The following is a 14,503-nucleotide window of genomic DNA, read 5'->3' on the forward strand; positions in this document are numbered from 1 at the left end:
TTGCTCTGGGCCACTTACCTTTGCACTACAGCGAAAATAAGCACAGTTACTTCCCATTTTGCGAAAAGGCTTTACAATCCATTCACTCCTGTGTATCTCCTCCTGGTTTATTCAGACATCCACAATGTGTTTCAGCAGGGAGAGTAATCCAGTTTTCCATCCCGGGGAGAGCGCTTGCAAGCTTCGTTACATCTTTTCCACAATCCCCTCAAAACTATGCCAGGCTTCTTTCAGCGCGTTTTTTTCCCCCCTGCGCGCTCCTCTGCCCCCTCGTCTTTCCTCTCTCTCCCTCTCTGAGGTTGCCTGGTTACCTCTTTTCTGTAGGCTGGTTCAGACCGCCGGCCGGCAGCCAATCACAAGGCCGGGTTCATCTTAACCCCTCCACTGCTGAACTGTCCTGATTTCCAGCTTTCAAGGAGTGGGGGTGGAGGGGGTGAGGAGGAGGAAGAAGAAAAAGAAAAGCACTGAGAGATGAAGGATTTAGAAAATGTATATTAGCAAACTATAATGAGAAAGAAAAGATGAAAGGAGAAGAAAGGAGAGGGCTGATGGGGGGATTGAGGTTGGAAATAAAAAGTTATGGGAGAAATATCATCAGACTTGTGCTTTGCTATTTGATCAGAAAGTGGTGAGACGTATTTGAGAGGTGGTTTAAGTGACTGTACTGTCCCAAAGTTCACTGTCATGACGCGCTCACTACTTTCCCACACACTCACTGAGTCACAAATGTGCACAAGCTGCTGTCAGACTGCAGCTTTCATCCAGTCATTCAGAATGGACTATCGATTGGTTAACCAGCCGCAGTCAAGTCGTGCAGTCTGAATCGTGTGTACGTGAGTCACCGACTTGGCCAACGCACCATGCTGTCTAATACTGTCTAATGCTGTTTAACCTTCTTCTCTCAGAGTAGGAGCACACTTAGCTTTTTGGAAAATATCAAGAAGGATGGAAGAAAGGTGTTTTAGAGGCACAAAATACTACTTTCTTAGTCTGCTTCACTGATCGATAAGCAAAAAAGAAAATATCAATGTGAGAGAAAAATGCCACTGAGCTGCCTACATGGAATCATTCTGCTGTTTAATGCTTTTCCTTTATTCTCCCATAAGCCTTAACATTGCACAGCTTGCCCCCTTCAAAAACATCTCCTTGGAGTTTTTCTACCTGTGCACCTCTTTCCTCTTTCCTCTCCCATTTCTACACCACTTCCTCGCCTCAGATCATGCTCCTCTCCAGATGTGGAATGCTGCTGTCAGGGATTTAGGAGCATCAGTGTGGACACAGTTCCTCTGATCTCTGCAAAGGCCGGAAGAGACAATAGTCTTTCAACTAATCTATTTCGACAAGGACGTACAGTAGGTTTGGATTCAAAGTTCGTAGCAGCAGCGGGATGAGGTGGAATATGTCAAGGAGGCAGATAAATCAGACGTTTTGCCAAATTAACAAACAACGTACATTGTTGGAAGCTGCTATTAGTGTTAAAAGGGTAACATTTATTGAACATATGTGCAAAAACACACTTCTAAAGGTTTTTTCTGACTAAAATGAATAAATATAGAGCCGAGGTCAACGGGAAGACACACTAAAATTTCCTCTTGGATTACAGCTAATAGTATAGCTCACAAATTAATGGTTTCAGCCATGATCAGAAGCTTAAACTAACATGGACATTTATTTCAATGTGCCACGTCCAATGTATTAGCACAGCAGAAAGAGACAGAGAGGACCTCCAGGAAAAGAGTTTATTTATTTAGTTTATCTTCTACAACACAGGGACGTAAAGCAATGCATCAAACATTATTCAAGCACATGTCCCTGGGAGAGTAATCCCCATCATCCACTGTTAATCATGAAACGATTAAACAACAGTTACTACTAATACACAACTTTGCTTCTATCATCATTTGTTAGATTTGATAGCAAAAAGCTAATAAGCTACTATAGAAGTAGGTTTGGGGATCTGTGACAAGGTGGTGCTAAGCACTTCCTAGGCTTTGTTGTAAGGTAACACGCCAACAGGGTCATTTTCATATGATCCCTGTCTGTTTAAACCTGATCTCTCCACAACCTTCTCTTTCTTACTCAACCACATCTCCTAACTCTCGCTTCCCATCATAGTTTCCTAAGTATAGCTGTGGTTTACCCTCTCTATCTATGCATAACTCTACTGTCTATCTCCCTCCCACACTTCCAGTATCTCTGCCCTTTTTTGCCGTATCTCCCTCCCTCACTCACCTTCCTCCTCTCTTCTCTCACAGCCTCTGTCTGCCTGTCTCAGCTTGGCTGAACAGATAACTCCCAGATGCTCATGTGGGCAAGCCAGTAGCTCACTCTCTTTCTTCCCTCTCACTCCTATGTCACATACAGCAGTCCCACAGAAACACACAGCATAGATGTAATCGCTTAAATAACCCACAAACATGCTAATGCACACATGGCTCTTTTTTGGTAATCCATGGGAACTTCCAGATGGATGTGATCTCCAGTGAGAGTGTGAAGGTCAGCTGCCTCATACTGTTCACGCAAAACATTGTTTCACAGGATTAGGATTCCTCTAATTCACACATAAATAGAGAGAGGAAAAGAAAGAGAAAGACAGATGAGGAAAAAAAGGAAAAGATAGAGACAGTGAGCAAAACAGAAGAGAACAAAGAATGAAAATTTATGCATATTATCAGTGAAATGGGTCAAACTCGTTAAAGACAACAAAGGGAGCTCACTAATTGCCTGAACATAGTTCTGCACTGCTAAAATACTGTAGCAGCAGTACAGTACAGTGGGTACTATAACTGTCAGTCCATCACTGGACATATAGTAATCCTGGTTAAAACCTTAAGCCATGTGCAATGTAACAACCTTTAAACTGCACATACATCCGATTCAGGGCATGAAGTATTAAAACAAGATCAAATATGAGAGAATCTATGCACATCGGGCAACTCAGAGCTCTAACCTGTCCCTCAACAGACTGGTCAATGAGACAGGACATGGAGGGATGAAACGTGGAGCACATGTTTCTGTCAAAGCTTTTAATAAGGTGCTGCAGTGGTCATTCAACAAACAGTGTAAGAGGCAGCAGCAGGAAAGGCATTTTAATAGGCTACACCCAGCTTATAGAGCCTCTCAGGATAGACAGGTTCATAACACACTCCAGGCAATGGCATATTGACACAGAAACATCAATACATATCACATATAATATGATTAGTTTATCTCCTCATTCAGTCCATATTAACATTACGACATGCCGTCCCATATTCTTCATGGGTTTATTTTGTCTAGCTGATATACACCAGGCTGCAGGAACATACTAAGAACTGTTATTAAAATTAGAGGCATGGTTTATTACAATGAATGCAATTGAACCAATTAAATTAATCTAATTTGTTTTCTATAATTTCCTCTAATGTGTGATGTTTTATGATGCATATAGTTACACGTGGAAATATAGTTGCTGTATGAGATCTAGCAGTCTCTACTGCTGCTATGTATTGCTCTGATGAAAACAGTTGCTGCACTTTATTAAAAACTTAAACTACAACCAGAAAGACACTGGTTCTTCATATCAGTTTCAAAAAGGGCTTACTGTGGACATATTACATTTTAATCTAATATCAGCTGACACCTGTAAATGACACACTCTCCTCTGAAAGCGTCAATACATCTGGAGGTGAATTTGAGACACACATCTAGACTGGAATGAGATTAGCTTTGACCCAAATGCACACACAAGTACACAGTGACCCATATCACCTACACTTCCATAATGCTCATTTAGCTGAAAACACCAAAGTATTGTATGTGTGTGTGATTCTGAAAATGTAAATGAAAGAGATGACAAGAGAAAAGCAGACACAGATGGGAAAGAGCTGTGATGGTGGACCCCTCCCCTAAGTCAAAATATCACAGTATAACGGTAGCTATCAAAGCATGTCACTCTTCAATAACTCAGATAAATCACAATATCAAGTGTCTGACAGATGTGAAGAGAGCAAGAGAGCATGTGGAGATGAGAAGAGATGAGTTAGTAGACAGAACCTATATTGAATCTGAAAACTCTGTATGGGCACACAGATGCAGAGGAGGTTTTGAGTTACATTTGGACAATGCAGCAAACCACTCTTATTATATTCTCATGTTATTAAATTGAAAAATAGAGGCAGACAGAGACTGCTGAGAATGATCAAATCTAAAATCTAGGTGACAGGGTAACTTGGATGTTGCTGGTTAAAATGCAAGGGAAAGGAAAGTAGCATGTGCTTGTTAACCAGCAGAGAGGTTAGACATAAAGATGTGCTTTGTTAAAATGTCACACATTTATGTTTTTTTAGGATGTGTAACTTTGAGGCTTTTGCCTTTGGGAGGATCCATCAAATTTCATTAACACTTCATGTATATGTAGGCAGGGAACATGCTCACACACATCTCACTGTGTCCTCGAAGAAGCAGGGTGCAGGAGTAAAGGGAATCTAATACAGCACCTCAGTGAGCTCCTGTGAGCCTGTTGCCTGTCTGAACTGATTGTATTCCCTCAGCCCTGACATCCTGAACTGCTCTGAAAAAAAAAAAAACCCAAAACACTCAAACACAAATATCACCACAGCACTATTTTGTCTTTGAAGGTTTATTTCTGATATGATAGCAATGTGATGATCCCAGTTCTATGGTTTTACATGGACTATAATGCAATCACTTGCCACCAGTTGTGCCCACAGCAGCTTCTGGGGTGTGTGTTTAAAAAAGAATGACAATTATGTGTATGGAGACAAATAAAACAAACATGCAAATTCATTAATCTTATTCTAAAGTATTTTGTGAATGTATCATAATGAAAACATAATTTGTGTTTGAGAAGTAATTTACGGAGGTTATTACTAGACAAACAGTAACAGGGTCTTACTGTGATGACATGAGGCAGCAGTGATAAAATAAGCAGCGACATTAGCAACTGTTAATTTATTTTTTCCAAGAATAGTTTTCAGTTAAAATTTAATTTTATTTCTGTTTGCCTATGGCAATTTTATAGCTTTATTTATCTATTTATTTATTTTTCACTTGAGCAGTAGTTTTGTGAGGAAAACAACCTTGCGGTTATGGGGAATAATGTTTAGCTTTAAACAGTAAAGGCTGGCAATTACTCAGGAATGAACCGTTTTAGTGTAATAAAAGAAAAGGCATTTGTCTGAGTTAATGGCATAAAATGAAACTAAACCACTGTATGAACAAATTCTTTGCTCTCTCCTCAAAGTGCAGACAGAGGAGCCTATACTGGGGCTGGTGGAGATTCAGCGTCTTGTCGAAACATATAAATTGGCACGTTGGCCAGGCATCATTCTAACGCATGTTATAAAGACCATAGTTAGGTCTGATGCAGTCATCTACTTCACATTTCAAAGCATTTTGACATCCTGTGCCATCTTGAAAAGTAGTTCTCAAACACAAACAGACAATATTGCCTGTTGTTGAGATGGGCACACCAGTTAAGGTAAGTTTTTTTCTGCTTATTCAACAGCCTCTGTATTTTTGACTGTAGAGTTGTTACGGCATGAAGCATTGTTCTCATGATGATACATGAAACATCCTGTAACTGACAAAGTTACCATCCCCTTTAAGATCTCTCAAATCTCTCTCTATTTCCTTCTATTCCATTTTTAATTAATGTTAGATATCATGCCAAGTGCATTATGGGGCACAAGAATGGACTGAGAGCCTTGTAATATATTTCAAACTATTACTACATTGCACAAGAGTATCAATTTATATATGAAGTGATGAGACATAACTGCATGAAACACCAAACGTGCGTTTCAAAACAATAATTCCACACAACTTCAAACAAAGCAGACATTCAAACTGCCTGTTTGCTCCCACAATAAAATCCCTGCTCCAGAGAATCAGGACATTTAAGCTCATCTGTGAAGAAACACATCAAGGGTATAAAAATCAACACAGAAACCCTACAGTCTATATCAGTGTAAATTGAAGCATTAATAAAAGAATTTGTTATAGACTACATTCCTTCTGACTACCCTCTGCTCTGCTGAGCTGAAGAGTTATGATACCGACCCTGCTCGACCTCTGGTAAACTCTGTGAATCACTGTGTGTGCTGGGTGGGAGGAGAGGGGAGTGATGGTAGTACTGGGAGGAGGAAGAAAGAGAAAAGAGGGCAGAGGAGGTGGAACAGTCAAGCTGGCATAGTTTCAGTGTATTCTCAATATTCTAAATAATGCACGATGGGCTGTTTCTCATGGATGTTGTCTTCATTCATTTTTAACTGGCTCAGTAGTACTCTTGTTCTCTTTCCCTTCCTGTATGTGTGCCAGCCTCTGTCTGCACATGTGTAGGAGTACAAGTGTTGATATGTATTTAATCTGATAAAGTCACCTCACATGTCAGAAACAAAAAACATGCAGGTTAATTGTTTTTGGATTGTCAGAGTTAATTTAGGCTTTTACAAAAACATTTCCAAACCAGTTTCTCCTGTGGCATCAGTACTGACCTGTACACTCATTCCCTTCATGCTATTTCTTGGCCATTGTTCAAGAAGATAATCAAGCCAAGTGAATTTATGGATTTATATAAAACATGAGCTTTTACATGTCAAAAATATACTATGTAACTTTACTGCTTTGATAGCAGTTACTGAAAAGACCATGGCCTCATAGCATCACCCCAATTACTACCAAAATGTAGCTTCAGGATGTCTCCTGACTGCGTAGACAGTGCTTCTTCATCATATTTTCATGTTTGCAAATCTACAATGAGTAATATTACAGTAATAGCAAATGTTATTGATGGTGTGCAGTTCAGAGCAAGGACACAGTAGGAACTCCAGTCCTCTATGTGCTTCCTGAGGCTTGACAGCACTGCTAACTGCATCACATTAGTTCATATGGTCAGACACACTGCTGATGAAACCCTCCACCTCCAACCTTCACCTTAGCCTTAACTCGCAGCATGTGCGGGTGTGTGCGGGTGTGTGCGGGTGTGTGTGTGTGTGTGTGTGAGGGAGAAAGTGTGTTTCCTTGCTGGTGTGCCTCTACGTGTGCTCAGGTTGGTGAGTGAGAGCTGCCTGGGGCTCATTGCTCATCTCAGTAGGTATAAACAGAAAAATGAGAGCCAGGAATATAAGAGCATCATAGTGTGTCTGTGGGGCGGAGAAAAAAAAAAAAAACATCAGATCTGATAGCAGGTGGATGGGCTCTAGGATTCAAAGCAAAACAACTGTTTGATAGCATGTTTAGTTTGTCACAATGAAATCATATCAGCCAAACAGAGAGAAGTAATTGGTTATTGTGTTGTGGCCTCCCAGCGTAATATGAAAAATGTTTAGGACATGTTTTAATTTTAACAGAATAATACAAAATCATCATGTTTTGCAAACATGGTGCTGTCTTTGCTGTTTGTTGGTTCGTTCATTTTAAGCAGGTTCACACATGTGAAGCAGAGTTTGCATCACTAATGTCTTGTTGCCGTGTGTTGCCTCAGCGTTCCCTGGTTTGTTGTGGTGTTGTTTCTCTGTAGTTTTTTTCATGTAGGCTTTTGTGTGATTAATGTGATGTGCAGAGGTGACCGCTGTGCGTGCATCCATCCATCCATCCATTATCTATACCTGCTTATTCCTATTTAGGTTCACGGGGATCTGCTGGAGCCTTGCTGTGTATCTTATGAGTTTATTTTCAATTATAATCTTTTCTCTTTGTCTCCATTTGTATTTAGGGACACATATGGATTTGATTTCAGTCTTTTCTATTCATTCTGTGGCTATTTGCAGTGTAAACTGATTTAAGCTGTGTCAAAAATAATTCATTACTATACACAGAAACACTCAGAGGTACTCTGAAGTGTGTGGTAAAGTGAGATTTATGACACTTCTGAATCAAATAATTTTGTCATCACTGACAGCTGCAGATGCATAAAGGTAATTTTTGCAGATATTACATTTTTTACATGAAACTGTGGGATTGTAGCAGAAAATATTGCACATGCCAGCAGAATTATTGAAATTAAAGAGGGTAACACAAAGATCATAAATTACTGGGGACACAAAGGGTAAGTGTAGTCCATTATATAGAATATATGATTTAAACATAACCATAGATTTAGCTTAGCACTAGCTACTAGGAGAAGAAACAGACTAAGATGTGATGACAAAGCAGCATTATTCAATGTCTGATGCTAACAAACATGAGAGACATAACAGTTAACAGAATCAAATACATACCTGGATGTCACCACACCTGGTATCCATGTCACTGCTCCTCAAAAAAGGAAAATGCACCTGGAGACAAGAGCAAGGGAAAGGGAGGTACAGCATTAAGAAAAAGCACTTGTCAGGTAGCCCATTAGAGCACCATTACAATACCAATCTCTACTCCCCATCTTTCCTTCTCACGGAATGTGTGTGTGTGTGTGTGTGTGTGTGTGTGTGTGTGTGTGTGTGGTATGTGTGTGTGCGTAATTCTCTTTTGTGCCTCTAGTCACCAGCGGGGAGATGAGATCATTACCTGCGAGGCTAATGTCACACACAGCCTCAAAACACACTTATACACATAAAAGCACACACACAGGGCCACACACACATACATGGGCACACTAAAGAGGCTAATGTGACTCTGCCTCAGTAACAAAACTACGGTGACCGCAGGGCTTGTCTCCTTTTGCATAAAGCAGTCTGTTCTACAACTTGCTTCCAGCACGGGCAGACGAGAGAAACAACAGAATAGAGAGAAGAGAAAGAAGAAAGAAGAATGACAGAAGGATGAATAGAGGGGTATCTAATTGGAGGCATGGAGGGAACGGATAGCCGCCTCTCTCATTCTGATGGAGAAAAAGAAGCCAAGCTCCAATGTAGGGAGAAACAGGTATAGCTGCAGAGATAATGTATGGCTCACAATGAGCTCATTAGCAGTAGTGGGACTGAATGACAGATGAGGAGAGATGTAGATGTAGGGAGGAGTGGAAATGGGTCAGGAGGTAGGGAAGAGTGGCCTGGCCTCTAATTAACTCCTCCAATAGCCTATGGCTCTTACTTTACACAGTGTGCCTTCAAAATATTATGACTGCAACACCATGTCAGAGTCTGTTTCTCTGTCTACACCCAAGTGAACATGCATTAGAGACACTGCTGTGGCTACTTTACGACTTTACTTTAGTTAACTCATCCGGTTCAACTGGTTTTTAACACATTGGGCCATGTGAGCCATGTGCATTGGGCCTTGTGATGTGCACATCGACTCCTCTCCCGACCTTGGTGAACCTTATCTGCAAAGATGTTATGTGTATTGTCAGAGAAATATAAATACCACACAAGCTTTCAAAAGGAGCATTTGTGTTTTTAATGTAATGTTCTGAAAGCCAGTCCAGAGTCTCCATCACTTTCGGAATCTGATAAATTATTGTAATACCCATTAATACCACATGACCTCAAAGTAGACATTAAAAGCTCCAAATTAAGAGTAATAAATTGCAAAGGATGCAGTAATGTGTGATATGAAGCATGTATCTCCTCTCCATTATTCTATTTTTTCCTGCAGCTTACTTCCAGATCGTAGACTATACTAATATAAACACATTGTTGTTATTCATTGTAATGTTTCATAAATGAACAATTGAATTCTCATGGCGTACAGCATGAAAATAAAGCAAGAGGTGTTTATTCAACAACCTCAGTCCACATTTTACCCCACACACTGACACATGGTAATGTCTTGGCTGCCTCTCTCCTCCCGCACTCCAGTCATCTCTTTAATTGTCTTTTTCAGCCTAATTTTGTTTTGTATTTCAATTACTTAAGCATGACATTAGCATTACTGGAAAGCACAAATTATATTAACAATGCAATTTGCAAAACATGTCACTTCAACCTCTCTCCTTCACCTGCCTCATTCTTGCCATCCCTCTCACCTTCTAAACACCCACACCCGCTATGTGTCCCTCTCATAATCATGTTGCAATCATGTGTAAAAGCGTAGGAATATTAAATATTAACTGCACATTCATTCTGGACTAGCAGAATATGAAATGAATTAATCATGGCGTACAAGGCAGTTTATATTCCTATCCTTTATATTTAGTCTGCCAACACATGCTGTGAGAATGCTTCGGAGGAAATTAGCAACATCTGCGCTGTAAGTACACTACAGTATACTATGTATGTATATATGTATTGCTGTGTGTGTGTGTGTGTGTGTGTGTGTGTGTGTGTGTGTGTGTGTGTGTGAGAGAGAGAGAAAGTGTAAAATCCTGCCATTTTGAAACATTTAAATAAATGCCACATGACCCTTTAGGACACTTGCTTAAAGGAGGATGCGACTGTTTTTTAATGTCACAGTCAGTTTACTAGTCGTGGGTGGCACAGTAGTAATATGTCCTTTTTAGTGAGGAAGCTTTGTAATACCCAACAAAATGACCTTGATGATGTCATGAGATGAGAGCAGGATTTTTGTAGATGACTGATTTGATTTTTGGAGACTACAAATCTATAACATAAGGCCTGCAATACAATCAGTGTGTGGCATTTGAAAGATGTGGGTGAGTGTCTGACAAAAGATGCCAAAGAGTTGTATTATGGGAAGTGCAGGGTGGTGCCTTTTAAGATTTTGACCCACATTAAAGATTAAAGGATATCTTGACCAAAATCTGTCCCATGGAAAATCCCCCAAAGTCACCAAGTTCAGCATCTTTGCCAAAATGTTTTATTTATGGCGAAAATCACACTTTAAGCACCAGCACTGCTTTGCTTTTGGAATGACACTCTCTTACGCATCTTTCTCTCTCTCTCTCTCTATGCCACCTCTACCTCTCTCTCTCACGCTTGATGGCACCCCTGCATGCTCCTAATAACCCATGATGAGTCCTCAACACTTGAGCACCCTCCCATCAGACACCCGCTGAGACCTATACAGACACAGACACACACACACATACACAAACACGCACAAAGACACACACACTCTACCCCTCTGTGTCGGACATGCAAGAATGTGGATGATGACAGCCATCAGCAGGGCAATTAATGGGCCCATCCCCTGGTTACAATACAACAGAGGGAAGAAGCAGAAAAACAACATTAGCCAATATGGCTGGAAACTAACTGTGTAATTAGCCTAGCATGCTGCTCCCACTTGGGCTTGAAAATCCAAAAGCAGAGCCAGCACTGACACAAGGACGTGGTGAAGGAGGGAGTCCAGGGAGAGATGAGGTGCAGAGAGAAGTGGAACTGTGAGGGAGTACAAGAAAACACCCCCAATTCAAAGATAAGATAAGGATGCTGAACACAGCAAAGAGATGAATACGCAGCAGCTCGATTGTAATAATTAGCCAAAATCTGGTTTGGTTTTATATTAAAAGAAAGCGTGATCAGGAACCGAGGGGAGTACAGAGCAAAGTGAGCATGGAGAAAGTGATGGAAGTAAGACAGAGAACTGCGATGGAGGCATAAAGGAGAGGTGTGTAAGGGGGGGGGGAGGAGAATGGTGTAGACACAGGACCATGCCCATAGCATACTGATGCTGATGTAAGACATGCAGTCAGCGTGGCCTCAACTAAGCAACCAAGCATGTGCTGCAGAGGGTTGGGCCGCCTTATAATCTTGTATATCTGCTGTCAATTATGAAATTATGTTTAAAAAAGCACTTTATATATATATATATATATATATATATATATATATATATATATATATATATATATATATACAAAAACACTGTTACACATGCACTCACATATGATAGAGGTGTGTATATATATATATATATATATATACATACATATACATATATATATATATACATATACATATATACATATATATATATACACATACATATACATATATACATATATATATACACATACATATACACATATATATATACACATACATATACACATATACATATACACATATATATATATATATATATATACACACCTCTATCATATGTGAGTGCATGTGTAACAGTGTTTTTGTGTGCATTGTGTGTGTGGTGGTTTATTCAGTATGTTGTGCGTCTCCTCCTGCAAAGCCTCTGTTATCAGAGCACAGAGCCCCTGAGGCCATGGCATTAGCTGTTACCATACTACATACTATAGTCCCATGGTACAGTAGTTCCTGTGGCACATTCTGCTCCCCACAGGGAGTGTGCTGGATGCAGAATAACGACCAACATCACCCATCACACACACCTCAACTGGCAAAGTGGGAAAACATAAATAAAGTAGGTTTTTTTTTTTTTACCTGAATGTTAAGCTTTAAGAATGTCATGTTAGTTTTTCCCATATCGACTGTTATATTAAGTCATTATAAGTGCTAGGCTGCCCGTATAACGTCTCTCTCTTGTCACACTCTATTTGACTCTGTCTAGGGGACAACAGGAGGCCTGCTCTTCTTTTGTGTCTAACTCAATCCCTCTTCACTCTCTGAAAGAGATCCAGATCTGGATTTCATTCATTAGCTGCGATGAGCACAGTCTGCAAGGGGTACAGTGTATTTTTCTGCATTTTTAAAAGCGTGCCACATTCAGAAAAAATAGAAGGAAGATAAAAAAGGAAGCAAAAAAGCTCTGCAATGTTCTCCTCCATCTTTAATGAAAGAGAATGAGAGGAGCTGTCGCTTTCTGTCTCCCGCTGCTCCAAGACAACCTGATTACTGTCTGATGATGATGGCACTACTTCCTGACATCTAATTGAAATAATTGTGTGTAATCACTTTAAAAGACTAGCAGGAGACATGCAAGCAATGAGAAGTAGTTAAGAAAGGCAACGGTATTTTAATTGAATCTTCGCAGATGCATCTCGTTCCATCAAACACGAGCAAAACCACCAGAAAACAGGCAAAAGACACAGCAGTGGCATAGTTCAATTAAGAGATAAATTGTTGGGTTAATGGGTTTAGGGGCTGGGAAAGAGTGTGGGGTTTAGGTGAATATGCTTCAGCCATTCTCTCATACTCCCAACTCTTTATCTCACATAATCTATAAAAAAAAAATCTTTAGAGTACTGCACTGTATACACTTTCACTTTCCCAAAATCTGATCTTTAATAAAGAATACACAAAAACAGGCCAAACAAGCATTTGTGATTGTTCTAATCACAAGTCAAAGACACCTTCCAGGTTTTGAGGACTTCCATGCACAGTCATCACTGTTTCATGGGTCTGTGAACCAAGTGGCCTGTAGGTGGGTTTCTGAGGGAGCCCGCGCTGGGGAAAGCCTGTCCACAGCCATTTCCCCACTCTTTAATCTCAGCAGCCGACTGGAGAGAACAGCGCTGCACATTCCATTAATGTAAAGTGGGGCTTGAAGGCCCGCAATTTATTGGCTCTGCAGACTCGCCTCCCCTCATCTCACTCATACTGGCTCCCGGCCACCAAATACTCCCCCTGATACCAGCTGACATGCAGCACCCTGCACTCAGCGTTTTATGCAATTTCACTTTCTTTCTCCGTCTACACCCCCCCCCTCTCCTCTGTGTGCCCTTCTCTCTTCACACCTTTTGCAGCAACATTTCTCTCAGTGGCTCTCTTGTTTTACTTATCACGTAACACATACAGAAATTCCCTCAACAGAACCTTTCACCAGTCAGAATTTTCATAACATTTTATCCATGTTGATCCCAAAGCTTCTGCTGTGAAGGAAGCCAAGGATAAAGTGTGAAGCCTGGCTCCTTAAAGTGCCTGCATTACTGATTTAACGGATAGTTTAATTACTAACAATATGACACTCACAGAGCTGCAGAGATAACTGATGGAGAACTGAACAATACCCTGCTGAGATAGATGAAGTGCAAGAGAAAGAAGAGTGTGTGTGTGAGAGAGAGAGAGAGAGAGAGAGAGAGAGAGAGAGAGAGAGAGAGAGAGAGAGAGAGAGAGAGAGAGGGGGACAAAAATCTTGTTCTCTATTGATTCACCTCTGATTCTGCCCCTCTGCTCTCGCTTCCTTTCCTACTTCTGGACTAATTGTCATGATCTGTGCTGCTACAGCAAGATGCTCTCCTGACCAGGGTGCCAGACAGTGCTAGGATCTGCCAGGCAGAGACAGCCAGGTCAGGAAAGGGGACCAGCAGGTAATAGGAGGAGGATAAGGAGAATTCTAAGCAAATAAAGAAGAGTGGGTGGTTTATGCAGCTCAAGAAGCAACCAGCATATTTTGGTTGTTAATATTACATTTGTCAGGACAGCTTCCCTCGCTTTTTTTATTTTGGTACTGTATCACCAAACTCAAACCTACTGCTCCTCACAAAACTCAGGAGTTATTACCTCCAAGTATAACGTCTTAAATGGAACTTTATAGTAAACCCTAAAAGACAGAAGTACAAAACAAGCAAAACAATGGGTCACAGATGCCTACCTTACGATCCACTATAAAGGTGCCAAAAAAGTTTCTAGTAGTTTAATGCGAACCTGGCTTGTAGTTACAATTATAAAAGTCAGCAGTAAAGGCCATAACTGTGGCATCTTGGTGGTGCAGGTGAAAAGAATGACTTGGGTTCAACATCCAGCTG

At 40.6% G+C, this 14,503-nt stretch overlaps 1 protein-coding gene across 3 annotated transcripts in view; it reads right to left on the minus strand.

Moving 5' to 3' along the window:
* dab1a (DAB adaptor protein 1a) overlaps positions 1 to 14,503 on the minus strand; it is a 172,061-nt gene that overhangs the window by 67,203 nt on the left and 90,355 nt on the right. For 2 of the 3 annotated variants that reach the window (XM_026305632.2, XM_026305623.1), the window contains exon 2: positions 8,223 to 8,279. The gene's annotated coding sequence lies outside the window, so the exon portion shown is untranslated. Of the gene's footprint in view, positions 1 to 18; positions 171 to 8,222; positions 8,280 to 14,503 lie in introns of those variants that run through there. The other variant, XM_026305624.1, reaches the window with a different exon arrangement.

The sequence above is a fragment of the Mastacembelus armatus genome, chromosome 4 (assembly GCF_900324485.2).
Source record: "Mastacembelus armatus chromosome 4, fMasArm1.2, whole genome shotgun sequence".
NCBI classification, from domain to species: Eukaryota; Metazoa; Chordata; class Actinopteri; order Synbranchiformes; family Mastacembelidae; genus Mastacembelus; species Mastacembelus armatus.